This window comes from Lontra canadensis, unplaced genomic scaffold, assembly GCF_010015895.1.
Source record: "Lontra canadensis isolate GAN:19392208 unplaced genomic scaffold, GSC_riverotter_1.0 scaffold2, whole genome shotgun sequence".
NCBI lineage: Eukaryota > Metazoa > Chordata > Mammalia > Carnivora > Mustelidae > Lontra > Lontra canadensis.
The window spans coordinates 13,553,767-13,581,527 of record NW_022630996.1 but is presented as its reverse complement, the minus strand read 5'-3'; the positions used below and the strand labels follow the sequence as shown (position 1 = coordinate 13,581,527).

The 27,761-nt window shown below is 46.5% G+C and overlaps 1 pseudogene; it reads right to left on the bottom strand.

The window, feature by feature from the left end:
- Positions 1-1,740: 1,740 nt before the first annotated feature.
- Positions 1,741-27,480, bottom strand: LOC116872975 (annotated as a pseudogene).
- Positions 27,481-27,761: the final 281 nt, after the last annotated feature.

Below are 27,761 nucleotides of genomic sequence, written 5' to 3'. Positions count from 1 at the left end.
TCACAGCCCTGCTTGGGTCCCCAGGTATTCAGAGTGGACGAGAGAGATGTTCTCCCCATTTTTACTTCAGTCAGAGCACCATGAGGGCTCTGGGGGCATGGGATACCTGGTAGATGATTCCTTGGGTCTGGATTTCTAGAAACACTTGCCTAGGGGCATTTGACAGTGTTCTGAGCTTCTGAATAAACTCTGGTCAGTGAAATTTGAGTCACTACTGTTTGTATGACCTCAAAGCCAGAATATAAAATAATTTTCAGGTCACATGGTCAGAGTGTCAGATTGCTAATGGTGGTTTAAGATCATTTAACACCACAAGGTCAGGGGTGCCTGGGTGGCTCAGTAGGTTAAAGCATCTGACTCTTGATTTTGGCTCAGGTCATGATCTCAGGGTTTTGAGCCCTGTGTCAGGCTCCGTGCTCAGCAGGGAGTCTGCTTGTCCCTTTCCCTCTCCTTCTGCCCCTCCCCTCCGCTGTGCTCTCTCAATTCCTCTCTCTTTCTCTTTCTAAAATATACAAGTAAATCTTTAAAAAAAATAAATAAAACCATGAGGTCAAATCCACACACATATATGCCTGGAAAAGAAGGTCAAAATCTTTTTTAGACCCAATTGCATTCCACACAGCAGAAAGGAGGGGGTAACATTCAGGCGACAGCCCCCCTCAGTGACTGGAAACATGTGTGCAAGGCTGTTACAAGAATTTACCCCTCAATGGCTGAAGTCATGGGAGTGGCTAGGACTGGCCCACAGGAACAAGACGTCTGCCATCTCTTACCGGCCGGATGCCCCAAACCTCCGAGTAAAAGTCACACATCAGTGCCTTGTGTGGAAGCATCATCTTAGTAATAACTTGCATTGAGCATTACCAAGTCCATTCACATCCCCAGTGTCATGTGCCGCCATCACCGAGTCCCAGAGGAAGCTGAACAGGTAGCTGTTACTGATTTACAGCTCTGCAAAGGTGCCCAACAGCATTCGTCATCAGGGAACCATAATCAAAAGCACAGTGAGATCCCGCATCACCCCATAGCGTGACTATGAAGACAACAGCAATAGCAGCAGGAAACCACGTGTTGGTGAGAATGTGGGGAAGTGGGAACCCCGATGCCTCGGTGGTGGGGTATAAAATCGTGCGGCCACTTTAGGAAACAGTCTCGCAGTTTCTCCAAAGGTCAGTAGAACCCACTGTATGAATTCAGTAATTCCACTTATACGTGTGTGTCCAAAAGAAATGAAAGCAGGGACTCGAACACAGCCTTGTGCCCCCATGTCCACAGCAACCAAGAGCTGGAAAAAACCCAAGTATCCACTAATGGATGGATAAACAGAACAAGGTCTACTCATATAGCGTGATAATATTCAGCCATAAAAAATTACAGAAGGTTCAATTTATTTTTTTAATTTTAATTTTAATTTTAATTTCTAGTTCTCTTTTCGTTGACTATCAACACTTAAAAACAAGGAGGCTTGATAAAAACAGGCAGAGAAGCTGTTTCCTGTTCTCTCTCTCAAACATGAGAGACATAACGAACAAGGTCCCATGTGTCCATCATCCCAACAAGTCTAGGATCACAAAGCACCATGATGAAGGGTATAACCCAAAGCCACAACAGTGTTCTTCAGTCACTTTTTTTTAGGTTATCAATGCATTTCTAGGGTCTCTTGATTTCTTAGCAATGATTCAGAATCCCTAGAAGAGAAATGCCACATATAGTGAGAATGTCCCAAGCTTCCGTGCCATGTCATTTTTTTGTTTGTCCAACATCAAAACTTGTCAGTGCCAGAAGTTTGCCTCCAGAGCCAAGGTCTGTAGAGACTTTCTCAGACTGGCTGAGGAGCGACCTGCGTTTGCTGATAATAGGGCCTCATCATCGCAGTCAGCTTTTCTCCAAGTGTCCTGAGAGCACTTAGTATCTCCACTTTCTGTTGGGCGTTCAGGCCTCTTTCCAGCTTCCCTACCATGAGATCTCCATCCATCTCCATTCACCTTGTCTGGAGCCGACCCGACCATTTCTTTGCAAGTAATCTGATGATGTGTGGGGTCTTAATGGCCTGGCTGACAGCTGCTGGATGGCAGTTGCATTCCACTTGGCTTGTCTACTGGAGTCATATTTCCAGACATGATTTTCTTCAGTGACATCATTAAAGTGGCTTAGTTGTTCCAGAGTTTTCTTCCTATTCATATACATCAAGTTCCTCTCTTGTCTTAGTATCCAGTGCTGACCGGTCCCAAAGTGCATGAAACTCCTACCATTCACGTTTCAAGTGTCTTGAACTTGAGGAAGGTGAAATTGTTCATCAGGGCTACAAGAGGCTCGAAGTTCAAACTATTGAGGGTGGAGCTGGCTGTGGGTTCCAGCCTGGTGGACACTCCCGGTGGGAGAACTTCCCAGAAGGTACAATTTTAAAATGACTCTATTTCACTTTAAACTATTTAGAATTCTTGGGGTGCCTGGGTGGCTCAGTAGGTTAAGCCTCTGCCTTCGGCTCAGGTCATGGTCTCAGGGTCCTGGAATCGAGCCCCGCATGGGGCTCTCTGCTCAGCGGGGGATCTGCTTCCCCTCTCTTCTGCCTACTTGTGATCTCTCTCTCTCTCTGTCAAATAAATCTTCAAAAAAATTATTTAGAACTCTTATTCTTAAGTAGAAAGCAAGAAATTGGTCAGAAGTAATAAGATCAAGTACCAGCTTCCTTCTTACTCCTTCAAATAATTGTTTTCTGGCTTGTTCTTCCATGATTGCCCGTCTTCAGAAGCACAGATCACAAGTCATTGAAAGGCCAGCGGCTTTTGCATGGTGCCAAATATATGTACTGATGGGAAGTTTGGAAGGGCTAAGAATTAATCAGATATAGTAAGCCTACTAATTAAGACAATCAGAAACACCAATTTAGAATTAGACACTTTGTTTCTTGCCACCTGGAAATGGCTGGGGATGGAGCTTGGGACTGTCAGCCACAGGAGTTCCAAGTGTCCTCAAACTAAGGAGCCCTTTTACAAACTCTGTTCACCCTCTGAACCCCTTCTGGTGTCCCACTCCCATGTCCCCTCCAGGGGTATTTGATGTCACCGTGCTGAAGCAGGACCAACCACTGGGCCAGGACATCTTGTCTTCTCTTACCTGGTGGTACCTCAGTTTCCAAAGCATCTCACCCACATCTCCATCCCGTCCCGCTCCATGGAGAAGTCCAGTCAATAAGGGATGGCCCATCTGAGCTGGTTGTTAAAAGTATCCAAGGATACTGCTTCATACTTCATTGTGAATCACTGTTTTGTCCCAAAGGTGTTAGATATCACAGGGATGTTTTGTTTTCAGAGGGTATAGCTTGGTAACTCACGTCGGTGAATGTTATGGAGGAACCTGAAACGAGGATTTTCTCTCATCTTTCAGGTTTCACGTATTCATTCAACAAGCATCTCAAAAGTCCCTTCTCTATGTCAGAAACTCTGTTAGGTGCTGGAGTTATAAATATTATAAAGAAAATGGCTGTCAGTGTCGGGGATAGACCATGGTGATACATCTTGATGAAGGCTATAATAATGACATAATGTGAACATTTATCAGAACTTTTATTATAGGGGATGTTAAATGTCCTTGTCTTTTGAGTCTCTTGAATTTAGGAACTTAGGAGGAGAGCAGAGATCATTGGCCTGTCTGCACTGTGTACTGGGGAGTGCCTAGAACCAACCAGGCATGTAGAGGGCGTTCAGTGAAAATCCGTGGAATGAATGAATAAATGAATACATTTGAACAGAGGGCCCAGGTCCCGAGCTTGGTGAAAATAGATGGGACTGCAGTTTTGCAGGGAGTCAGGACTTTCCGTGGCCTGTGCACGTGTGCACTCGTTCTGCCCGTCCCCTCCACTCTAGCAAAAGTTCCCCTCGCCTGTGGCCCTGGTGCTTTGCCCTTTGTTATTTTCTTCCATGTGCCTTTCCGCTCCTGCCCATGTCCCTTGTCTTTGCTCCCCTTTGCAGCAAACCTCAAGTAGGTTGTCTACACCCGCTACCTCCACATTCTCGTTTCCCCACTCTCTCCGGTTCACTTCAGTCTGCCCGCCAAACCTGCTCTTGTAAAACCCACCTCTGCCCTCTGTGTTGCTGACTTGTGACTCTGAGCATGCATCTTGCTTCCATAATAGCAGTGTCGACAGGGATGATCTCTCCCTCCTCCTCGACACCGCCTCTCCACCTGGCTTCCACTCTGGCCTCATTTCTGGCTGCTTATCGGACACTCCTTGTAGACTGCTCTCCTCCTCTGCTTCCCTCCTTCCTTCTCTTGAGTTCCTAAAACTGGCCTGTCCAATAGCCCCCTTCCGTCCACCCTTTCTCCTGTCCCCCTCAACTCTCTCTGTCCCTTTTACCCTTCTCTACTTTTCCCTTTTTGCACACACTTAGCCAACCTCTAACATGTTACATAATTTACTTGTCACTGTGCTTGTCGTGTATGGATACCCTCTGCCCCTTGCTAGAGTGTAAGGCCACGAGCATGGGCACATTTGTGTGTTTTGCTCACTGCTGTATTCCAAGTATGGAGATCCGTGCCTGGCATATAATGGGCACTCAGTAAATAGTTGTTGAGTAGTATTTATTACGAGTGGCCACTTATTAGTGAATGTTTTCAGAAACGGTGATTTTTGCTCCTCTATGTCTCAGATAATATATACTAGGCATCAGGGAAGGCTTCACAGAAGAGCTGACATCTGAGCTGAGTCTAAACCAGTGGAGGAGAAATTCATGGGGCAGGGAAGGGCTGAGGGGAGGCAGTCCAGGCAGAAGTAACTCTTTCTGGGATGTAGGGAAGAGTTTGAGGCATGAGTGTTAGGGTTGGCTTTAGTTTGGCATGGGCCAAAGGGCCATGACGGGGAGAAGCTTAGAGTGGGTCGCCATTGGGGATGGCCGTGCTGTGAGGGCATAGAGGTGCCATTCACAGATTTCCGGGGATTGAGGAGACAGCTTTCCACTCCGAGTAAAGCAGACTTGCTTCTGTCACATCATGCCCAAAGGCTTTTCAGAGAAGTAATACAGGATCCTCTGTACTTTTCCTAAATACTTTTCTCATGACTGCCCCACCAGAAATAGCCGAGCTGCCTGAGATCTGGCATGTCTGACCAAGATACTCTGGGCCGCAGTGCTTTCTAGAGGCCCCTCAGGTGGCAGGTCCTAGCCTGTGCTCCTCAGCCCCAAAGCTGTGAATAACAAGATGGTGAGATTCAGAGCCGCAGAACCCCACCCCAGCAACACTGGTGCCCTCCTGACCCCTGGAGGCCTCTAAGACCTTCCTTCCCTATACTGCCTGGGGGAATGGCTGAGACCTGGGAGCACAGAGAAGCGTTTACATTTCTCCCCACCTAAGGTATGCAACAGCTTTATGGGCCCTGAGTAATGATGTACGCAAGAAGCTTCTGGTCCAGGAGGAGAGGGTGGTCCCCTGCACTAAGCAGCATGGTGATAATACCTTCAAAGAGGGGAAGGAGTCCGGAGGCAAGAGTGTCCACTTCCAAGTGGAGAGATCAGGGAAGACTTCATGGAGGCAGTGGCATTTTGTATCATTCTTCATCAAAAATCAGTGGGGAGATGGGAAAGAAAACTCCACAACAGGAGTGTGTGGATATTTATGGGCAGATGGCCTCTAGATTAGCACCACTGTGAGCAATCTATTAATTGTATAAATTAACAATTGTTTCTCAGGCCCCCAAAAAACCCAGCCCTAGCAGATGTTGTCAAATATATCCATTTTGTCCTATAATCTTTAAATAATCTTTTCATAAAGTGCCAACTGAAGTAAAGACCTAATCCATCCTCCCCCGGTAGGAGGGGAATTATCTTTCTGATGGTATAAAATAATCCTTTTAGGTGACATGAAACCAACTCTCAGCCTAAATCCTTTCTTTTTCCTCCCCCACAGGTGCCATCATTACTGTTAAGAACTCCATTTAAGAAATAAGCAGGGAGACTGGAGGGGTTATTTTGAGTCCCGAATAGTATTTAGTTGGAACACAAATCTTCTAAAATGACAGCCTGGCTTCTGAGTGGCCCTGCTGAGGATCATGCTGCTCCCCATTGGAGGGGAGCCCCCATTTCCTGGGGGAAGAGCCAGGGGTCCCGGCCCACTCTCCAGAGACTGGGCCCTAATGGGCCCTAATAGGGGCTTGGGACAGTGAGAGGTTAGGTGTGGGAAGTGATTCTAGACGGCTGCAGGGGAGAAAGTATTGGCACTAAAGCGTTTTAGAGGTGGTGGTAACAGAGATAATCCACTTACTGATGCGCTCTTTGGAGGGGAAGATGGCCCAGCTGGGTGAGGAGGACACGCAGCTTAGAATCAGAGACTCCTAGTTGAAGTTCTACTCTGCTGATTACCAGTTGTGTGGTTTGGGGACATTCTTTTCCTTTTTCAGAATCTGCACAATGGGAACAGCATTAGGAAAGCCCTTTCTTATAATATACAGGTGGGAGAAAGCTACATAAGCAGTAAATGAGGACTCCCGGGACAGGGAGTTTAAGAGTCATATTGGAGGTCAGCATACTGGTGAGGTCTGGAGCTAAGGGCTCCTTCAAACCTGGGATCCTCTTCCTGTTACTCCGGGCGTGTATCCACTTTGTAGGGTAGCTTTATTAGGGCAGAACTGAAACTAAGAGTTGATTCTACTGTCTTCTGCTTTCTTTTCCTGGTCGTATCATGCAGACTCCGGATGGTAATGTAATTAGTCCATCTATTATTTTCTCTCCTATACCTAATACCATCTGTCCATCTAGTCGCTGGAACGAGATTATTGAGCACATGCTATGTGTCCGTGGGGAAGGACATGCTGTGTGAAGTATTGGGCACTCAGAGGAGAAAGGCTGCTTGTTCAGACCTTGAGAAGTGCATAGATGAACCTGTACCCGAAGAGCATATGGTGCCATGTGATCTTGTAAGAGAGGTTTGCATCAGGCATATCATTAGAGCTATTTTCTTGTTTTCAGGAGGAGGGTGAGGAGGGTGGGGAGAGGCTACACACAGCACTGAGAGGGAGAGCAGCAGAGAAGGCTGCTCTCTCACTCTCAGTAGGTGGGTCCTGATGGGAGTGTGTGCATATGTGCATGTTCCTTAGTGTGAGTGTGGGGAGGCGAAGGGGGGAAGGGCATTCCAGGGAGAGGGAGCAGAAAATGCAAGTACATGTTGGATCTGCTACCCTGGCTCAGTGTGGTCGAATGGGGTGAGGTATCCGGCCATGAGTGGCAGACATACTGGCAAAGTGGCAGGTGCCAGAAGGCAAAGGTATCTCGTGGCCTCTGAGGAGTTAAACTTTATCCTGAAGCTCCTTTTAAATCCTTCTAAACAGGGGAGTGACATTATCAGATTTTAGAAAGATAATTCTGGTGGCAGTGTGCAGCACAGATGGGAGGGGAGAGAATTGGAAACAGGGAACCCTGTTCTGCAAAGATTGTGATAATCCAGGCAACGGATGATGAGGGCCTGAGTGAGGGCAGGTGCGTAGGAATGAGGATGAAGTAGATTAGAGAAAGATTTAAAAAAGAGAATCAGCCTGGCGACTGATTGGAAATGGAGGAAATGGGTGAAGGGGAGGTATGGAAAAGTACTTGAGGAGTTTGGTTGGGGGGATAGGGTGAGGGATGGAGTCATTAATCAGGAATAAGATGAGGACAAGGTTGGGGTAAGAGAAGAGGGGACAGAACTATGAATTCTGCTTTGGGTCTCTGGAGTCATGAATTCTGGGAAGAGGAGTCCAGTTGGCAGTTGAAACTGGGTTTAAAGTTTGGGTGAGACTTTTACTTATTCATGACACAAATATTACTGAGTGTATGTTATGTGTCTGGTAACCTTGTAGTGTCTGGAGATACAGCAGTGACTGTGATGGACAAGATCTCTACTTTCATGAAGTGCTCATTCCCGAGGAGGGAAAACAAATAACAAACTAGTGGACAGATGCAAAATAAAACAGGATAACATGACAGAGAATAGCTGGGGGACTCCATTAGATAGGGTTCAGGGCAGGCATTTCTTAACAAGCTAGGATTCAAACCAAGATCTGAATAATGAAGAAGGGCCAGCCATGTGAAGACCTCAGGGAAAAGCAGTCCGGGCAGAGGAATCCGTATTGTGCAAAGGCTTTGAGGTGAGAACACACATGGCATGTCCAAGGAAGAGAAAGAAGTCCAGGGCGCTTGCAATGTAGCGGGTGAAGGAAGGGAAGGTAGGAGATGAAATTGGAGAAGTGATCAGAGGTTGGATCGCACCATAGAATATGTCAGTCAGATGAGGCTCCTCTGAATGGTAACAAAGAACCCTCAAATCTCAATAGCATCTAGTAAAGATGGTTATTTATCACTCATATTACATGTCTATAATGGATGGGCTGCAAATCTTCACTCCAGGACTCCGTTAGATGGGACAGCTCCTACCTGGGACATTTCTTGTCTTTTCACAGAGGGAAGAGAGAAGGTACAGGATCACGTGATCCTTAGAGCTTCTGCATGGAAGTGGATGGGCCCCTTCCACTGGCCAAAGCAAGTTACGTGGCTGAAAGTGATGCCATCAGGGGTGGGGATGCACAGTCCTTCCATGGAGAGGAGCAGCAGGGGTTGAGATCAGCAGTGCAACCTTCCATGTAGACTATGGTGAGGAGATTCGATTACAGTATAGAAAACCATTAGGATTTTTAATTTTATTTTAAAGCAGAGGATATTATTATTGGTTGCCAAAGTAGGGTAAAAATAGGTCAAGAGTGAAAATAGGAGATATGAGAAGCCGGGCAATCTGGGAAAGTCCGTGTCAGATATGAGCACATGACAAGGGAGTTCTTTAGGGTAGAGCCTTAAAAATACTACCAGGACCAGGCCCTCTGCAGGAGGCACATTGTGGGGATGACTTGGCCTTGTTGGCTTTCCATATGTATCAGGCACTCAAGGATGGTCTTTGGACAGGGGACCCTGGGAAAGGCGTATTCTGCCCAAAATCACAGCATTCCTCCCTAGGAGTCTCCTAGAGAAAGATGCATGTGATGAAACTTGTAAAGGGAAAATAACACCTAAATGCTAGTGAGGGTGGGCCCTGAGCCACAATAAGGTGAGTTTTGTAAATTAGGCCAGAGGAAACAGAAGCAGCCGTGGCTTTTGCTTTCTCCTCCTCCTCACACTGAATACCATAGGAAAAGACAATCCCTTGTCAGGAATCTTCTTTCTTTTCCTCTTGGAAAGGAGAGAGAAGAGGGCAGGATGGGTGGTGTGCTCAAGACCAGTGAGCCCCCAGGGCAGTATGCCGCTTCTGCCACCAAGCTGAAGAGAAAAGAGAAAGAAAAAAGAAGATGCCTAAAAGCTCCCGGTGCTGTGTGGACCAGGAGCAGACCCCCAGCCCACCTGTAGGGTGGAGCGCTGTAGCTGAGTCTGGGTCAGTCTTCCTCTTCTGCAGGGTGGGCTGAGGAGGGGATGAAAGGAGAGCTTCCCTTCCCTCAAATGCTGTCTCCTGAGACCTAATGCCTCCAGTCCAGGAGGGAGAATGGAGAAAGCCACACAGAGGAAGAGAACTTTGACTTTTTAATTTCTCCTGCCAAAGCTCCCCCTGCTGGTGGCTCCGTGGCGGTTACTCATTGCACACTTGAAATATACCAAGGGGTCCAGGAAGTGAGGGGGGACCCATGGCTGAAATAGCCAGGATGATTGATTTTGCCACCTGGGGTTTTCTCTGAACACCAAATCTTGGCCTCTGTTTTTATAAGAGAACGTTACAGTTCTTCAACTAAAATGATAAATGTCTCATGGGCAGGGCCCATAACTTAGACTTCTTTGGACCCCTTCCTTCCTCACAAAGTCCAGCACAGGCCAGTGAAAAACAAGTTAAATACTTCTGTGAAGGAATGAATGAGTGACCAAATGATTTCCCAGAAGGCTTATCCAGAAGCAACACTTGTGTTCCAGTTCTCCCACTGCCCATGGTGTCCGTGATGAACTACGAAGTTCCGTATGAGAATGCAGATGGAGAGAAGGAAATTTATTATGCTGTCAGAGAGGGAAAGCAACAGTGTAGGCCTTCTGATTCTCTTCCTGCTTGCTGGGCCCTGTGGCCAACAGTTCTCCGTTTCCTCTAGGGCTCAAGGGACCACAATAGGCTCAGGCCATTACCCATGGAGCTGGCCAGGGAGAGCCTACCTGTCAAATTGGCCAGAATGTAGCAAGATAAACTCCTGGTGAGTCCTTCTGTGACACCCTGGGGCTTTGGTGACAGAGTTAATTAATCAAGACACCAGCGTCAAAATTAAAGTGAGGAGGAAAAGTCAATTAGTGATCGAATAGCTATGAGGAGACATATTCTAATGAGGTTCCCTCTAATTTGGGCTGTTCCTCGCCCCTCCTCATTAGGTGTGGTCACGCTTCCTTTTTCTGAGCACTGTGAGGGTCAGGAAGAGGGAGGGACGAAGGGTGTCTCTCTAATTTACTCAGGGGTGGATGGGGAGAGACTTCTCTGCTGTCTGCAATATGCCAGGGCCCCATAAAGCTATTCATCACCACTCTGAATTCTTTACAGCTGGATGTTCATTTCGATTTGTAGTCACCTCCTCAGCAATCCTTCAGCAGGCTTGGCCAGGCTCCTGAGAGGAGATCTGAGCCGAGAGGGGGAGACACAAGCCGGCCAGGAAGGCCGGAGCTGGGCTCTCCAGGGATGCATCTGCCACCATTCCACCCTCCACAGCCTCCCTTAACTCTATTTGCTTCTACAGGGAGACAGGGAAATTAGGATGTCTCTCAGGCTTTCCAAGCCCTTGTCACGGTTAATAAAGGTCTGGCATGAACCACAGCTAGGATGGCTTAGCAGGCTCTGGTGCTGGGGACTCGGGGAGGGAACGTAGGTGTAGCTATTGCTCTAGCCGCCTAGGTGACAACAAGGAGTCCAGGAACCAAGAGAGACCAGACTGAGGGTCCCTTGCTTCCTGCTCTTACTTCCAGTGGGTGGGGCAGGGAGGCGTGTGGACAGTGTGACTGATGGGTGCAAGGTCAAGGGACAGGAAGTGGAGCATGGATGGCTGGAAGAACCGCTGGTGGGGAAGCTTCTGGCTGCATTTCCCCCCTTGAGTTGGATCAGGCTCGTGTCCAGAGCTTCAGGAGGGCTTGAGCCTGAAATTGGGATCTAAGTTTACCATTTCTTTTTTGTCACAAAATAATACAGATTCGCTGTAGGAAAAGCAGACAGAGAAAAAGCAGTTTCACCTTATCTCACTACCCAGAGACTAACCTCTGCTAGTCTTTTCAGATGCTTTCCAAGTAAATAGATTTAATGTTTTACGTTAATCAGCGTAGAGTTTAGCTCTATATCATGATTCCTTCTGGTAGGTGCAAGCATTTGGGTCATTGGGAAGGCCCATCCCATTTGTTAATTTGTTATATTCACAAATGAAGTCTCTTCCCATTTATTTTCTAGAAGCTAAAAACTGCTGGGCAAAACTGAGGTCCTTTTATATACAGGAGAAACCATGAAAATGTAATCATGGGTTTCCCGTGCAATAAAAAAGCAATTTAAACAAAGAAAATGATGGAAGGATGTAAATGATAAGAGAATCACTGCAGAAAAAAACCTTATTCCTGGATAGGAAAATGTAATATTGTGAAGATAGGAAGAAAAAAAAGGAAAGCTAAAAAAACTGAAAACATTTTAAAGGGAAGAAAAATATCAAGATGCTGATAACCAAGCTGCAAAGAAAAAAATATTTCCACATGCCCAACATAAGAATGACTTATCATTACAGTTTCTCCCTTTCCAGTGCTTTTCTCATGTGTGTGTTTTTTCAAGGACATGAAGGCTTACAGCATAAACATGTCTTCAGCTTGTTATATAGTCACGATAGTTTAATTTAATTTAATTTAATTTAATTTATTTTATTTTTTTAAAGATTTTATTTATTCATTTGACAGACAGAGATCACAGGTAGGCAGAGAGGCAGGCAGAAAGAGAGAGTGAGAGAGGAGGAAGCAGGCTCCCCGCTGAGCAGAGAGCCTGATGTGGGGTTCGATCCCAGGACCCTGGGACCATGACCGGAGCCGAAGGCAGAGGCTTTAAACCACTGAGCCACCCAGGCACCCCATGATAGTTTAATTTTAAAATAAAGATTTATTTATTTATTTTAGGGAGAGAGAGGGTGTGCAGGGGGTGGGGTGCAGAGGGAGAGGGAGAGAGAAACTTGAGCAGACTCCACACTGAACATGGAGCCCAGTGCACGGCTTGGGCTCGATTTCACCATCCTGAGATCGTGATATGAGCAGAAATTAAAAGTCGGATGCTTAACTTACTGCTCCACCCAGGTAGGCCATGATGATATAATTTCCGTGGCTAAAATATATATTTATTGCACATTGTTAAATTATTATCCAGTGTTGGATTTCAAAGTGCTTCTGATTACCCTATTATAAAAATACTGTGCATTACATTATTGGGTATGTTATTTTTTTGTTGAATTAGTTCTTAAGAGTATATTTGCCTAAGTGAAATTGTTGAGTTAAAATGTTTGGACATTCAGTAATTCTTGATTAATATTGCCCAAATGCTTTCCAAAACCATTGTCCAGTTTACAGGACTATTGGTTTCACTATGCCCTCAGCAGCCTAAGATATTATTAAAAATTTTTTTTATTGAGGTATAAGTGGTATGACATGAAAGGCCCATATTTTAAGAAATCAGTTTGATGGGGTTTGATAATTATATATACCTTTAAACCCTTCCCCCATTATAGAATATTTTCATTACTCAAGAAAATTCTTTTACCTGTTCTGGACTTCATAAAAATGAAAACTGTAATAATGAATTATATATGCTCTAAACTCTTAATTCATTGTTATAATTTTTGTTTTAAACAGAATTAGTGGTCTTTTAAGGAATTAATAACATGCCCATTTGGTTCTTTTTTATGGTTTCCATCTCTCTCCAATTTTCCCATTTGTTCATACATACTTACTTTGTTTATTCCGCTGTCACTGTCTAGATAATTCTAACATCTGAGCCATCTCTGGGCTCGTATCTTTTGGTCTCTTAATTCTTTATTTATGTTGGATGTTGTGTGTAAAGATCACTAGAGACTGATATAAAGAATATTTACCCATAGGAAAGGTTATGTCCCTTCTCCGAGGCTGCTAATGTGAGGGACGGAGACCATCGAAGCTCTGTCTGAGCAGGGTATGGACGCATTTAATCTTCAGATCCCTTCCGTTCATCACTGGTCAGGTGTTTTGAGAATGCTGTCAAGACTCTCTCCATTAGGGCTTGGGCCCTGAGCACCAGTGAGACTCAAGAGATCTTTTTAGGCTTCGCAGCTCTGTTGCCAGCTCTCTAGACCATGGGTGGCTTTCTCTCTTTCTGCTTGGTAGCCAGCTGCCGGCTTGAGTTTTAGGTCCTTCCCCCAGGATTCTGCAACTCAAGAGACCCCTCCTCATCTTCTGCCCCATTCTGTGTCTTAGGAAGGCCACTGTGCTGCACTTGGGGGAGGCCCAGGGTCCTTTGAAGGGGTTTCCCAGCTCTCTGTCTTACTCCCAGTCTTCAGTGGGTCTTGTCTTGGGAAACATGCCGCCTGCCTCAAGGGAATCCTCTGGGTTCGATCTTGCCTTTTGCCTTGGGTCTGTTACCTGTGTGCTTGAGGAAGACCTGTGTGAAAGTTTTGGTATGTGGGTGGGTGTGCACTTGCTCTGTGACTGGGGTTCTCAGAATTCTGATCTGTCGCAGGAGCTCACATAGACCTATTAGGTGTTGTTACGTGTTGGGCCAAAATTTCTTTACCTGGGTTTATGGCAGATCCCTCTTCTTCCTGACACTTCGTAGATAAAAGCAGCCAGGGATCTCTTCTATGTTAGGAAGACCTTGTCATTTCTGTAGTTTAGTTTATTTAGGTTTCTTTTCCATCCTGAGCACTCTGATGGTTTTGAAAACTGCAGTTTTGTGGCTTCCTCAGCTAGTTCTCCTGGCTAAGGCAGGTTTATCAGTCACTTGTCCCTTTCTACATCCTCACCAGAAACAGAAGTCCCAGGGGTATTATTTTTCAATTTATGCTAACTTAACAGAGGGAAATGGTAACTTAGAGTTTTAATTTATATTTTTTATTCTCTGGGAACTGAATGTTTCAAATCCTTGTTTGCTAGTTACATAACTTCCTTTGTGAGTGTCTTTTGCCCTCTCTTTTAGAGTCTTAATTTGTTTCTGACCCATATATACAAGGTCTTAAATACTAAATATAGTGCCTCTTTGTTACAATATTTTTTGTTTGCCATTTGCTTTAATACGTTACTTTTTTTTGGCAGTCAAACTTAGAGATCTTACTCTTTTTTTTTCCTTTTTATTCTTTATGTTGCTTTTGAGCCTATAAAGTTCTCTTTCCTTTAGAGGTTTGGAAAATATTCAGTTCTATTTTTCCAAGATTTTGATGTTTTAAAAAACCCATGTTTAAATCTTCCACTCAATTGGAATTTGTTTTAGTGCATAATATAAAGTGAGATTTGAAAATTACTGTTTCTCCAAATTGCTAGTTAATTGTCCCAACACCATTTATTGGGTAATCCTTGCTTTCCCTCATTGAGCTGCAATGAATCTTACATCTTTGTACATAATCGGGTCCATTTCAGGGCCATCTGTTCTGTTACACGGATCTTTCAGTCTGGTCCTGGGCAGATACAGATGAATTTTTGAAACTGCAAAGCTAAGGAACTAACAGTGTTCTTGATAGGTCCTCACTGGGGGCCAGGAGTCATTTGTCTCTGAAAGCATTTGATGACAGTTCTGCAACTTTTGTTTATTTAATTATTTGATCACTTAATTATTAAGTCCTCAAGAATTAAAGCTCTTCAAGGGTTGTGATCGTCTTTGACAAGGTCAAATCCTACCTGAGCCCTGTTCTCTTGGAAAACAGCAGTGGGCAAGAAATCCCCCACTCCTTTGTGTTCCTGGAAATGCTGACTGCAAAGAACCAGCCTATCCAGTATGAGCTGGATAAGACTCAGGACAACCCCCTGTTTACCTAGGACTTAATGGACATGGGCCCACCAGATTCCCATTCTTCCCATTCTTTGTCTCCTAATGATTAGCTCTGCTCTTTGCTCCTGAGGAATGTGGACAAAATACTCACTTGTCTTGGCCTAACTTTAGTTAGGCTTTTTCTCCACCCCACCCTCCACACCCCGAACCTTGAATTTTGACCCATGCTCAGTCTGAGCCAGCAGTGGACTTTGGAGTCTCTCCTTCACAACCCTCTTGCAAATAGGCTGACCACAATGAAAAACAGTCCCTCATCAACCATCTGATCACACCCTTTGCTCATTGTCTCCCCTCCGCCGCCCCCCACCCCACCCCGCTCCAGTTCTTTACTCTTCCTTATAAAAGTTCTGCTTGACTTCAGGCAGGCGCACTCTTGCCATTACTGTAGTCTCCCCTCATCCGCTTGCAATAATCCCTTTCACTTCACATTATTATTTACTACTTGCGAAGTAATGTCTATCCATTCACCACTGCATCCCGAGTGTCTACACAATTCCAGTAATAGAGTAGGTTTTTAATAATGTTTCAGTTAATGGCTCAAGTTTTTTTTTTTAATTACAAGAATAATCATTGAAAGAAAAAAATCAAACAGTTCAGAATGATATAAAAAAAAGTATAAAATCCCTGTTCCCCTCAAGTTCTAACCTTTGGAAGTTGCCACTGTGTATATTTCTTTTGTGTCTTTCAAGACATTTTCTATTTTTATGTGAAAAAAATATATATGTACCCACGGATGAGACTATTCTTAAGTTTCTCCATTGTTTTGTAGTCACTCAGCAGTCAGTATACCAACATATCTTGGGCATCATTTTTCCATATCAGTGTACGTAGAGCTACCTCATTCTGTGGAACAGCTGGTCGTAGTCCATTGTGTGGCACATTCTGGAAGTACCATTCCTTATTTGTTATATTGTTCCAGGTTTTTGGTATTACAAACAGCACTGCTGTAAATTCCCTACATGTTTTTATGTGCCTGTACAAGTATTTATACAAGGATAAATTCCTACAGTGGAAATATTCCAGGATTTAAGATGTTGGTAGATTATGAGACTGTCCCTCAGCTTTACAATTCCACCAAAAATGAATGAGAACAATTTAAAAAAATGTGTTTTTTTTGCGGGGGGGGGGCTTTGCCTATAATATAGATGAAAAATTGAATCTAGCTGCTAATACAGTTTACATTTCTTTGTGTGAGACTGAACATCTTTCCACACGGTTATTGGCCTTTTTAAAATTGGGTTGTTCTTTTCTTATTGATTTTAAAGAGTTCTTTTATGTCAAATAAATTATATCATATATGCTGCAGATAATTTACCTGTTTGTCTTTGACATTGTAAGTGTTTTTTTTTTTTTTGCCATAGACAATGTTCATATTTTTATATAGTCAAAAGTGTTCATCTTTTCTTGTATCGCTTCTGCGTTACTTTCAATTTGATGTACAGGCTTATCCGAGTTGACTTAAAGCCCACATTTATGAAGATTTAAGTAAGTTGTTTTCCAATTTTAAATTATTCAAGGGGCGCCTGGGTGGCTCAGTGGGTTAAAGCCTCTGCCTTCGGCTCAGGTCATGCTCTCAGGGTCCTGGGATAGAGCCCCCGCATCAGGCTCTCTGCTCAGCAGGGAGCCTGCTTCCTCCTCTCCCTCTGCCTGCCTCTCTGCCTGCCTCTCTGCCTACTTGTGATCTCTGTCTGCAAATAAATGAATAAAATCTTTAAAAAAATAAATTATTCAAAACAATATTTGCACATACAAAGGTATCCTCATTGTTGACTATTTCCTGTGGGTCAGTTCCTAAAAGTATTATTTTGGAGTCCAAATGTGTGAACATTCTAAACACATAGTAAGTGTTGCCAAATCAAGGTCACCAGTTTTCACCCCCTTTTGGGTACACTGGTCTATCCTCTTGGAGGATGCCCTTTTTTTGCCCAAAAAAGTTAGATGCTGGAGATGAGAAGGGATGAAGATCAGGAGGACAGGAGCCCAGGAGAGACGAGCATTTTAAAAGAAAATATGAGGGACTACATCACAGGTACAAATTCCTGCTAGCATTGTTATCCCTGAGCTTCTACTTCTTCTGGCACGGTTTGCTGGAGGGGTTTATTTGCCGGTCTTGTAGCTTTGGGGGGGAGAATGAGGACTAATTAGAACCTTGCCTTGCAGTCGGGTTTGTACTCAATCATAGTGACTTTTGTTCTTGTTTTTAAAGATTTTATTCATTTTTTTGACAGAGAGCACAAGCAGGGGGAGTAGCAACAGAGGGAGAGGAAGAAGCAGCCTTCCTGCTGAGCAGGGAGCCTGATAATGGGGCTAAATCCTAGGGTCCTGGGATCAGGACTTGAGCCCTAGGCAGACACTTAACCGACTGAGCCATCCAGGCATCCCTCGTGGTGTGACTTTTGTATCAGCAAGCAAGGAGAGACCCTTTTCTCTGCGGTTTCCTGCTACATGTGAGCTCACGGTCAATGTAGTTTACATATCTCCTCTATGATTTTCTGTGGCCTTTAAAGCTAGATTGGAGCAAGGGGCAAATTCTGTTGTGGATAATGAATTTGGAATAAATGGATTTCTCACTTTTAAATCTAAATAAAAGGAGAATTCACAAATCGTAACTATTTTTGCTAGTTCCACCAAAGGTAAATTGCACACTGCCTTGCATACTTATAGAAAAGCATGAAGCCAGAACTTCTCTATTTTCAGAACCAAAACTGGTTGAGGTGCTTTAGTTAAAATGACAGGGGGGCTGATTTGTCTGATGGTTTCTTTTTTATGGACTCAAAAGGATATTATATAAGCTCACACCTAGAAATGTGGTTGAACAGATCGATGTCCTACATTAATTTCAGGGTTCACACTTCTCTTTATGCCTCTGCCATCATCCCCACGGGACCGTAAGCTTCGTGAGAGCAGGCTTGCTTTGTGTTGAGGACAGCGCAATGCCCAGAGAGGTGCCGAGGAGAGCTTTGTGACGTCACCAAGTGTAGCCACACGTAACTTCCTCTGGAATTCTTACCGCTGCCAGTTACTCAAGGCAGGGAGTTCTGATCTGATGCAGAATTTTCTCCCCCAGATAAGAACCGACAATTTTCTGGAGCTTTCTGCAGGGTGATATAGTGGAGGCCATGGGCCTCATGTACAAAACCATTTGCTGTTTGTACAAAACCCAGAGTCGGTGGCTCCCCTGCTCAGTTCCTGTGTACCTTTGGCAGGAGTACGTTGAACAACTTATGCCTTTTTTTCTTAATTTCCCTGAAGTTTCTGGCAGGTTTTCAGTCCCATGCCTTCCCCCCAGCCCTCCTTTAGGGTTTTGCAACAGACAGGTGCCAGTTTTGCTTTTGGAGCTTGTGTGAGGTGGGAATGGCTTCTTGCCAAGGGAGAAGGACAGGAGGTTGATCGAGACTAAGACTGGGGAGAAGGATGTATTAATGATGAAACAGGGTTCTTGGTCTGCCAGAAAGTGCAAGTAACCCCTGTCAGGCACAGACACGCACAGACCATTAGGCGACCCCAGGTGGGGCTGGGTGCGATTTTACCAGAAATGGGCCTCGGTGAGTGCCAGTTTCTGTGCCCATCCTGGCCTCCTCACCGTGCTCTGTGTCCACATTGCTGACAGAGCTGCTAGCTGAAGAATTGGCCTTTAAAGTCCCTGACCCTTCTGGGCAGTGAGGCACAGTCTGGGCTGTGGGGTTCAGGACTTCTCCCTTCTGCTCTCTGTTCTCAGAGTTGCTCCAGACTTCCTATGTGATACAGCTGAGCCCCTGAGCAGGGCTGGCCTCAGTTTCCCAGAGATGAGCAGGTGGGAAGATGGTGATCCACGGTGAATCAGTGTTTGAGAGGGGTCAGAGACAGCAGATTAAAAATAAGCACTGGGGGGTGGGGGGAGCCAGAAAGCACAAAATTAGAGTTGGCGCATGAGGGGAAAAGATTAAACGGAAAAAGAAAAATCGCCGGCAGCTTTGGATTTACCCAGCCAGAGTTTCTCTGGTGGGCAAGGAAAGCTTAAATAATCCAAATTAATTTCTAGTTAAAGGCAGAGCTCAGAGAGCAATCAAACAGGTGACCACAGCTGGCACCAAATTTCACTGGGAGATAAACTACGAATGCTAAAAATCAGCTGTGTGTGCCGAGAGACAGACTGGAAACAGCCAACCCTGGGCTCAAGGTGGAGGCTAGAATGTTCCAGTCGTTTGTTCAGTACTTGGTGCTTGGTGCTGGGCTTCCAGTGTGTGTCTGAAACATGGTCACTGCCTTAGAGTGGCTCATGGTCTAAGGTGAGAGGTGCCCGAAGAGAGCATTGCAGGACCACAGGATAAGTAATGCATGACAATATGCGAAGGGAATAAAGAAGGAAGCTGGGAGAGTAAAGAGGGAGGGGGGAATAAAAAAGGACTTTCTGCAGGATCGGACACCTCATTGGAGCTCCAGGGACCAGCAGGGATTATCATGCTGCTGAGGAGGTGGAGAAGGGACCTACAGGCAGGTGGAACAGCAGGTGTGGTGTCATGGATGCCAAGAGGGAGCCTGGACCTCCCCATGCAGTCCTGTCAGGCTGCCACATGGGGTGCCTTCTGTGATGTGCCAGAGGTGAGGTTATGGTCAGATCTGATTTAGGCTTTTGGAAGATTGCTCTGGCAGCATGGCGGGGTTAGATTTGGGGTGAGAAGAGAGGAAGAGGGGTGATCTGCACAGTGACAGCAGTCATCTAGGGAAAGGGATGGTGGCTTGAACTAAGGTTCTGGCAGGACAGAGAAAAGGCAATGGATTTGGGATATAGCAAGGTGTGGAATTTGTATCTTGGTGATTGGGTGACTATTTCAGTGCGTCTTGTCAAGAGTCTTACTTGGTAACTAGGTGTGGTGCCATCCTCAGGTATGGAAAGGAAAGAGGACAGGGAGGGCTTTGGGTGCACAGAGGGGACCAGTCAAGACTACAGGGGGCTTGGGACGCCTGTAGGACGTCCAGATAACAAGCAGTTTAGAGTCTCACCCCATTCCCTCTGCTGTGAACTCCCACTTCCTAAAGTGGGCACCCTCTGGGTCCTGCCCAAAACTTCCATCTGGGGCTCTCCCCACCCCCATTCCCAGCAGTAGTCCCCCAGCTAGTGTGTGTAGAGGATGGCTGGTGGTGGCTTTTGAGGATATCCAGTTTCATGATGTGAGGGGGTCTCCATCCTGTTGGCTTGGCCTTTGAGAGCTGACTTTGAGTGTTACTCCTTGGGGGATGAATGGGACAATGACTTTCAAACTATGTTCCTTTGAGCCCTGGGTTTCTGACTGGAGCTGCTCCCAGGCGGGTCAGGCTTTCCGGTCCCCACCCTTCTCTTGTCACCCAGCCCCCTTCTCTCCTCGTGCAACCCACCCAGGTGTTGTGAGCATTTCAACCTGTACCTTCTGGGTCACAGTCGCCTCCCATAAGCCAAGCAGGCGATTGTGCAGAGACTCACTCTTTTCATAACCCTGAAGACTTCTGTAGCACCAAAGATCTGTTGTCTCCCTCCCTCTCTTCACAGAACTTTTGCTTAAACTGAGTCCCTACTATGGGACCTCTGTCCATTCTACCATCCTGATGGTTACCAGTGGCATGAATATCATTGGCCTTTGGACAGTGGCTATAAAAAGAATTGCAGTGGTGACAAATGGTAAGAAAGAGATGTATGTTAGATTCAAGGCAAATGGGCTCTACCCAAGTTTGGAAGGAGAGGACCGGTCTGAGGCCTCCCGGATGAGGAGTTAACCATGTGCAGATGGGAAGAATGGGTGTTGCAGGTGGAGTGGGAGTGAGACGGGGAGATGCTAGAGACGGCGGACGTGGGCAGATGAACCGAGGGGGAACTGTGTTAGTTCCAGAGAAAGATGCTTGTTTGGATTAGAGTAATGGCAGGGGACAGATTTGAGAGGATTTCAAGAAGTAAATAGAAAGTACTGAGGGGTGGATGGGTGATAAGGAGTGAGGACAGGGCTGTGAAATGCGCTGTCCTTGGTTTCTGGCAGATGGGACGAGACAGAGGATGGCAGCATTCACTGAGATACGGAGCTGTAAGGAAGCATACGCAAGAAAGGAGGACAGGTTCATCCCCTTGGAGTTTGAGGTGACTTCCAGACATCTCAGAGGAGATGACAAAGACACAGTTGAATACACAGGTCCAGAGCTCTGAGATGTCTGGACTTGAAAAAGGGCTGTCTGTTGGGGCACCTGGGTAGCTCAGCCGGTTAAGCATCTCACTTTTGATTTTGGCTCCGGTCATGATCTCAGGGTTGTGAGACTGAGCTCTGCTTTGGGCTCTGCACTGGGCGTGGAGCCTGCTTTTCCTCCCGCCCTTCCTCCCCCACTCGCTCTCTCTTTCTGTCTCTCTAAAACTAAAAATCATAATAAAAAAATAAAAATGGCTGTTTGCTACCAATCCACTGACAGTGGGCTGCATACAGGCCTTTTGCATTCTCCCATCTGGGCAGTTAGCATCATTCAGTCTCTCGGTGAACATTCGTTAGACACTTCTCTGGTGGGCATGGGTGATATAGCAGTGAACAAACAGATGCAATTCCTCCCCTCAAGGTACTAAGCCATGGGTTTGCACAAAGTGTGGATGTGATTGGATTCCCTCCAAACTGTCTACTGCCTTACGATATTGGGGTTATTAAAGGTTGGTTGGGCGTGTGCTCTATTCCCCCTATCTTGGATTGTGGTTAACTGTTTAGAACAGATTTACTTGTGTTTTCACACTTCATAGCTACCTTTAGATAAGAGTTTCAAAGCTGTCTGCCCTTACTGCTTTGACAGTGGTCTACTTGGTATATTTGTCTCTCGACATTGAGTGTGAAGGTCTGCATTCTTGGAGATAGGGAGCCAGACCTCAGGTGCCTTCCTCAAATATTAGGGCTGATCTCCTGGGCTCTGAATGAAGTATTTCGGATACTGTGAGACTTAACCTTTTCCAATATGCATAGCCAGAAGAAAGTAAATTAATCATGAACGTTGATTTGCTCATCCTGTTTGCTGATTTGTCTCCTTTTCTGAACTTTAAATATCTTGAGGCAGGGACTGTGTTATTCAACTTTGTTATCTCTAGTACAGTCCATGGCACATAATAGGCAATTGATGAATGTACACGCTAGATGAATAAACCAGTGGGGAGCATCTTTTGATGATTGTCTTGTTCTTTTAGTTAATTCTTACTTTATTTGAACTTGTATGTTTTTTCTCATCTCCTCAAGCACAATTCAAGTTGCTGTGGCTAAGAACCGTGGTTGCTCGGCGTTGCTGGACTTATGGCAGATGCCCACCACTTCTCTGTGGGTTGATTGCTTAGAATGAGAACGAGTTTGCCCCTCTAATCATTGCCCCTCTAATCACTGTCCTTCACCTGTAATGCTCTTAATCAGTGAGTTTTCTCAATTCCACCTCATTTGTGGGAGCAAAATCCAACAGGTGTCTGAGCCTTGCCTACCACATTGGGGCACTATATTCAGGTTGTGGATGGTGGGATGGAGGTTGACAAACGTAGATGAACTCCTCAGCTTTCACCAAGTAAGCACTTCCTCTCTGTCTGTTCCTGATGTCTTAAGAGTCAGGGACTGTTCTTATTTTACAATAGAAGAGAACTGAAGGCTGAGGAGGTTAGGCAACTTGCCCAAAGTTAGGGTTTGAATCCAGATGGTCCTGCTTCTGAAACCGGCGCTCTAAGTCAAAGGTTGTACAATTTCTGTAAATGTCAGAATCATCTGGAAGCCTGGGGATGTTCCTGGACTCCACTGCAGGCTGCATTATTGTTTAGAGGGTGGGCTGGGGCCCAAGAATGCATGTTTTAACAAGCAAGCACCCTAGAGGATTCTGGTAGTGGTGGCATTGTGCCATCATGGACATGGGACATAGTCACTCAGAGGCTTAGACTGTGGCTCTGACATACCCATCACTGCCCTTTGGGGGACAAGGAATATGGCACTTTCTTGCTCTGTGTTTCCAGAAACCCATAAGCCTGGAACAAAGCTGTGCTGAGGGTGTGTCCAATAGAAGCTTTGACATGAGTTCCTCCTATAAATTGGAAGGTGGTTAAGCACCAATAAGCAGGAGCTCCAGCCACTCTGCATCCACCCAATCAATGAGATTGTCTTTTTTCTCTCAAAGGCACCACCTTGGAAGTAAAACTAATAAGAGCCAAAGAGGGGCAGGTAAAGAGAGCACACATCCAGCCCCTGGCCGGGGTGGTGTGGAAGCTCAAATTCACGAGGGATCATTTGTGATGCTGGTGGTAGAGTGAAGCCCTTCTTGGAGCCCAGAGTAGAGGGAAGGAGGGGAGGCAACCAGACCTAGTAGAGATCCGGGATCCTGCCCAGAGGGAGGGCACCCAAAGGTGGAGTCCTCTTGGAGGAAGAAGCTTGGATGCTCATCACAGCTGGGACGTATCCCGGCTTCTCCACCTGCTGACCGCATCACCTTAGGCCAGCTGCTTAGCTTCTCTGGCCTCGGTCTCCTGATCTGTACAGGGAGAATACTAATACCTACGTGGTGGTATGACATACAGCTTAGACGTACCGAGGACACCTTGCCTGGCACACTGACCTTCAACAGAATGTGCTCATTAGCATGGGTCTGAGGTTTTCAAGGGCATGGCAGGGGAAGAAGTTGGTATTCAGCTTTCTCCAATCCTGCACTAAAAACCCTCCAGGGGAGGCCCTGGCAAGAGTCCTGGCTCCAAGGCAGACTCATCAGCTCATCATAAATATTTATGGAAGGTCAGACAACCTCCTCAAATGTCTTCCCTACCCTTTGGTCCTGCCCCCCTCTTTTCACAGTCGGCATTTCTGGTCTTTGGCAGGGAGGGGCTCCACATTTAGAAGGATGTGGTGGACAGATGGGGGGAACGTGGAAGAACTTGGATGTGAGTGCAGGGCTGAAAATGCTTCAGAGCCTGAAATTGAGTAACTATTGAGATTTGCTTCGGAGCCTTTGATTTGCTGTTGGCATATTTATAGGAGACCCTGGACTGTGAAAGGGTGTGTGGGCTGGGCTACCTGCCAAGGAGGCCCTGGCTTGGTTCCTTCTGGAGCTTGCTAAAGCTTTTGCTGCCCTAGGTGGTAGCCTTGAAGCCAGGGACATTCAGAGGCCTCAAGCAGCCCTCGGAAAATCCTTTCAAAAGTGATAGCAACCCGTATTTAGAAAAGTACAGTGAGAAGTGCATTATTTTATCCCTGTAGGAGTCCTATGAGTCAGGTGGTGGTGCTGGGGTGGCGTCCTGTAATGACCCAGCTCCGGGAACTCTGGGGACAGGACTGCAGAACCCAGAGTCCTGGCTTTTACTCACTGGGGGATTGTGGCAAGTTCTTAGCCTCTCTACACCGGTTTCCTCACCTGAAGACTAGGAAGAGATGTATCTATCTCATATGGTTATTCTGAGATTTTTTTTTCCCAGGTAAAGCATATGGCCAACATCTGGCATACAGGACACACGTTCGGTAGGTACTAGGTATTGTTATGTCCACTCCGTGGACGGAGACAGAGGGATCGGTGGCCGGAAGTCGCATAGGGAGGGGTGGAGGAGTTGGGACTCAAGCTCAAGTAGGTGGGACCACAGTGCTTTCATTTTTAGTCACTAGGTATTCTGCTTGAGCTGAAAGATTTTTCTCGGGAGGTCTTATTCAGCTGGAGTGATGGGCAGGGGTTTGCATCCCAATCGGCCTGCCTTCTTCAAAAGGCGAGAACCTGCAGGCTGGAAGGGAAGTGGCGAGGGGCACTGGGGCAGCCAGGCCTCACACAGGAGGGGCTGCTGCTGAGGACGAGTGTTTTCAGGGCTAGTGCACTACCTTGCTTTGGGCTATCTGGGTAGCCACCCAGAAGGGCCTTGCCTCCAGTGTATTGCCTTAATTTTGATTTGCCCTGTAGCCATAATTTCAGTGCCAGAAAGGACTGGATTTGCTGCGCCACCTTAATGGCTGTCTGGGCTCAGGGGGAGCAGGCTACACTGGGAGGAAGACTTGCCCTGTAGGCCAGACTGCCTGTCTCTTTCCTCTCTCTTCTCTCTTTCTCCACTCTTGTGATCTCTCAGCACTCCTAGAAGACAGCAGGTAGGCAGGGGCCTGGAGGCTTCGAGGCTGTATGCTCGGAGCAGGGACCTATATCTAGACCTATGCTTCTCAAACTCTCTGGGATGAAGGAACAGGGTTTTTCTTTGACAGTTTCTTGCCGAATGATATTTTTATAAAATCTATATTTTTCTTTAAAAATGTATTCCTTAGAATACATTTCTGGGAAAATGAAATAAAAAGATATGAAAGTACGAGTCCTCCTTTTACTACTAGAATAAACCTATTAAATTACTCTATTGCTATAAAAGTCTCAAAACACAGGCTTGGTTTCTGTCCTTACCTCACTGCGGAGCCGCAGTAAAGAATTTGCAGCTTGACCCTAAGTCAAGTGACCCTAAGTCAAGTGGGCCTAAGTAACCTGGAGTGGAGGCATGGACTTCTCCTGGGGGCCTCTGGTGCCCTTGCAGCCAGCAGTGGGCGTGGCTCTTCCAATGGCTGTCATTGTCAAGTTCTGGTGCCCAGCACCATACACAGGGTGCGTGGGAGAGCCGCTCCCGTCCCTGCTGAGGGCTGTCCCCGCCGCCGGAGGAGTTTCCACGTGGTGCTTCCGCAGTACCACGTGCTGATGAGGCCCCCAGGCTTGAGGCTGAGCGACTCTGCGGAGCTCCTGTAAATAATCGCCTCCAGGTTTAGGCGCCGGGAGCAGGACTCAGAGTCAGCTTCTTATCTTCCTCTCTGATTGGCACACCGGGGGGTTATTTGGGGAGGGGAGCGTAGGAAAGCCATGGGCCCACTCTACACAAGCCTGCCTGTCATGGACCTGAGAAGTGTGATAGCATATCAGATCTTCTCTCCCCTTAACCTTGTCAGCCCGCCTTCCAGCTCAGGCAGTGCCAGCAGTTGACAAGAGGAAGGGAGGATGACGGGAAATCCCTCTCCTGGCAACAGGGAATCTGCGATGGGGTTCCCGAGGGAGGGGAGCTTGCTTGAGAATCGTATTTGCCAACACCTTGAATCCAACATGCCCAAGAGCGGGTCCCCACCCATCCACCGGTCCCGCCCTTGCCCTGAGCTGCATCCTCTTGTGCACCCCGTGTTACCTCATCATGGTGTTTACAACAGTACAGCCTGATTCCTGAAAAAAATCTCCTTGGAGCAAAGACAGGGACCCTTGTGGCGATGGGTGTGTGTGTGTGTGTGTGTGTGTGTGTGTGTGTGTTTGGCTCCAGGGAGGTCTCCAGGCATCTGGCGTTCTGCCTGCAGCCTCTTTTCTGTGTTCCTGTCTGAGGAGTTTCTTCCCACTTTCCGTGTATTTATACCCTAACTGGTGACCAACAGGTCCTAATTCAGTTGGGCAAACACAGCTTCTGACCGGGGCCTGCGGTACGCCGGGTAGGGCCGCTCAGGTCCCGCCGTTACCATTTGGCATTCCAAAATGCCTTAAGCTCTCAGAAACAAGAGACACAGCTCCCTCCCAGAAGAGGGAGTCTCCCAGGAGTCAAGGGTGGGATGCGGTAGTGTCTGCTGTGCATTTTTTTTAAAATTTTTATTTATTTTTATTTTTTATTTTTTATAAACATATATTTGCTGTGCTTTCCAGCCAATGCTGGAAGGGAGTTGGGGCCAGTGGGAAAGAGCGACGTGTTTCTCCCACGGTGGGAATGGCTGCCACTAGCCTCCACGCCGCTCTCCTCTCAGTGCCTTTTCTCTTTTGCTCCTGTAACGCCAAATGGCATCACCTGCCGCTTTTCCCCTGAAATAAAAAAGTGGTGAGGATCAGGCAGGTGGCCGTCAAAGGTCTCGAGTAGGGACGGTACAGAAGGGGACACTTTGGCCTTTAAAGGTACGGAAAGCTGGAAAATTTAGGGCTGGAGCTGTAACATTCCAATTAAGGAATGCTAATTCTAATTCATATCAGTTAGGAGCTCCTGGTTTGTAGCTGCCAGCTCGATCTGCAAGTCACGTTTGCTCCCAAGATAGTAGAACGGAGTAGCTAAGAACAGGGCTTTGCAGTCAGACAATATTGGGCTTCAAACCTCTCTCTGTGTTAAAATACCTCTTTTCCAGGGGGCTTTCTGGGATGACCCTGTTCACTCCTCAGCAAGGGTCCTGTGGGCTTGGCAAGTCATCAGGTACTCGTGTCATTTTTGTTTTGTAGACAGGGGAGGAAAGCTAGTTTTCTTCCCCTAAACAGTTGTTCGGGTGCAGCCTCTCAGGGGTTAACCAGTTCAGAAAGCCATCCCAGAGTGTGCAAATACCCAGGAGAGAGCTGGAGAGTAATTGCTACTAGCTGGGAAGCCACTGTGGCTCCACGAATACCTTCTGAGCTCGACTGGAGGAGCTCCGCGAGGGTAGCAGTGCAGCAGTGATGCTGCCCCTTGGCGATGAGCAGGACTCTCCACCTACCCACGGCTTGCAGCCCGAAGAAGCAAAATCCCGGATGCTGCTTCTGCATGCCGTCCATAGCCACTGGCCTCCATTTTCTGTGGTTTTGGAAAAGCACTGCTTACTTGGGGGATTGGGGGTAGATTTGGGGGAGGAGTGAAAGCCAGCTGACTTGATCTCAGGCCTCAGACTCACCTTCTGCCTCCTTTGCTCAGAGGAAAGGATGTGCTCACCACTCCTTTCTTGCCCTTTGTCCTTTCTTCCTCCCCCCTCCTTGCTCTGGCCTGACCTGGAAGGGACGTGGCCAGGAAATAGCTAGTCCTGCCCTGGGCCTGTGCACTGGGCCCAAGTTAGCTATGG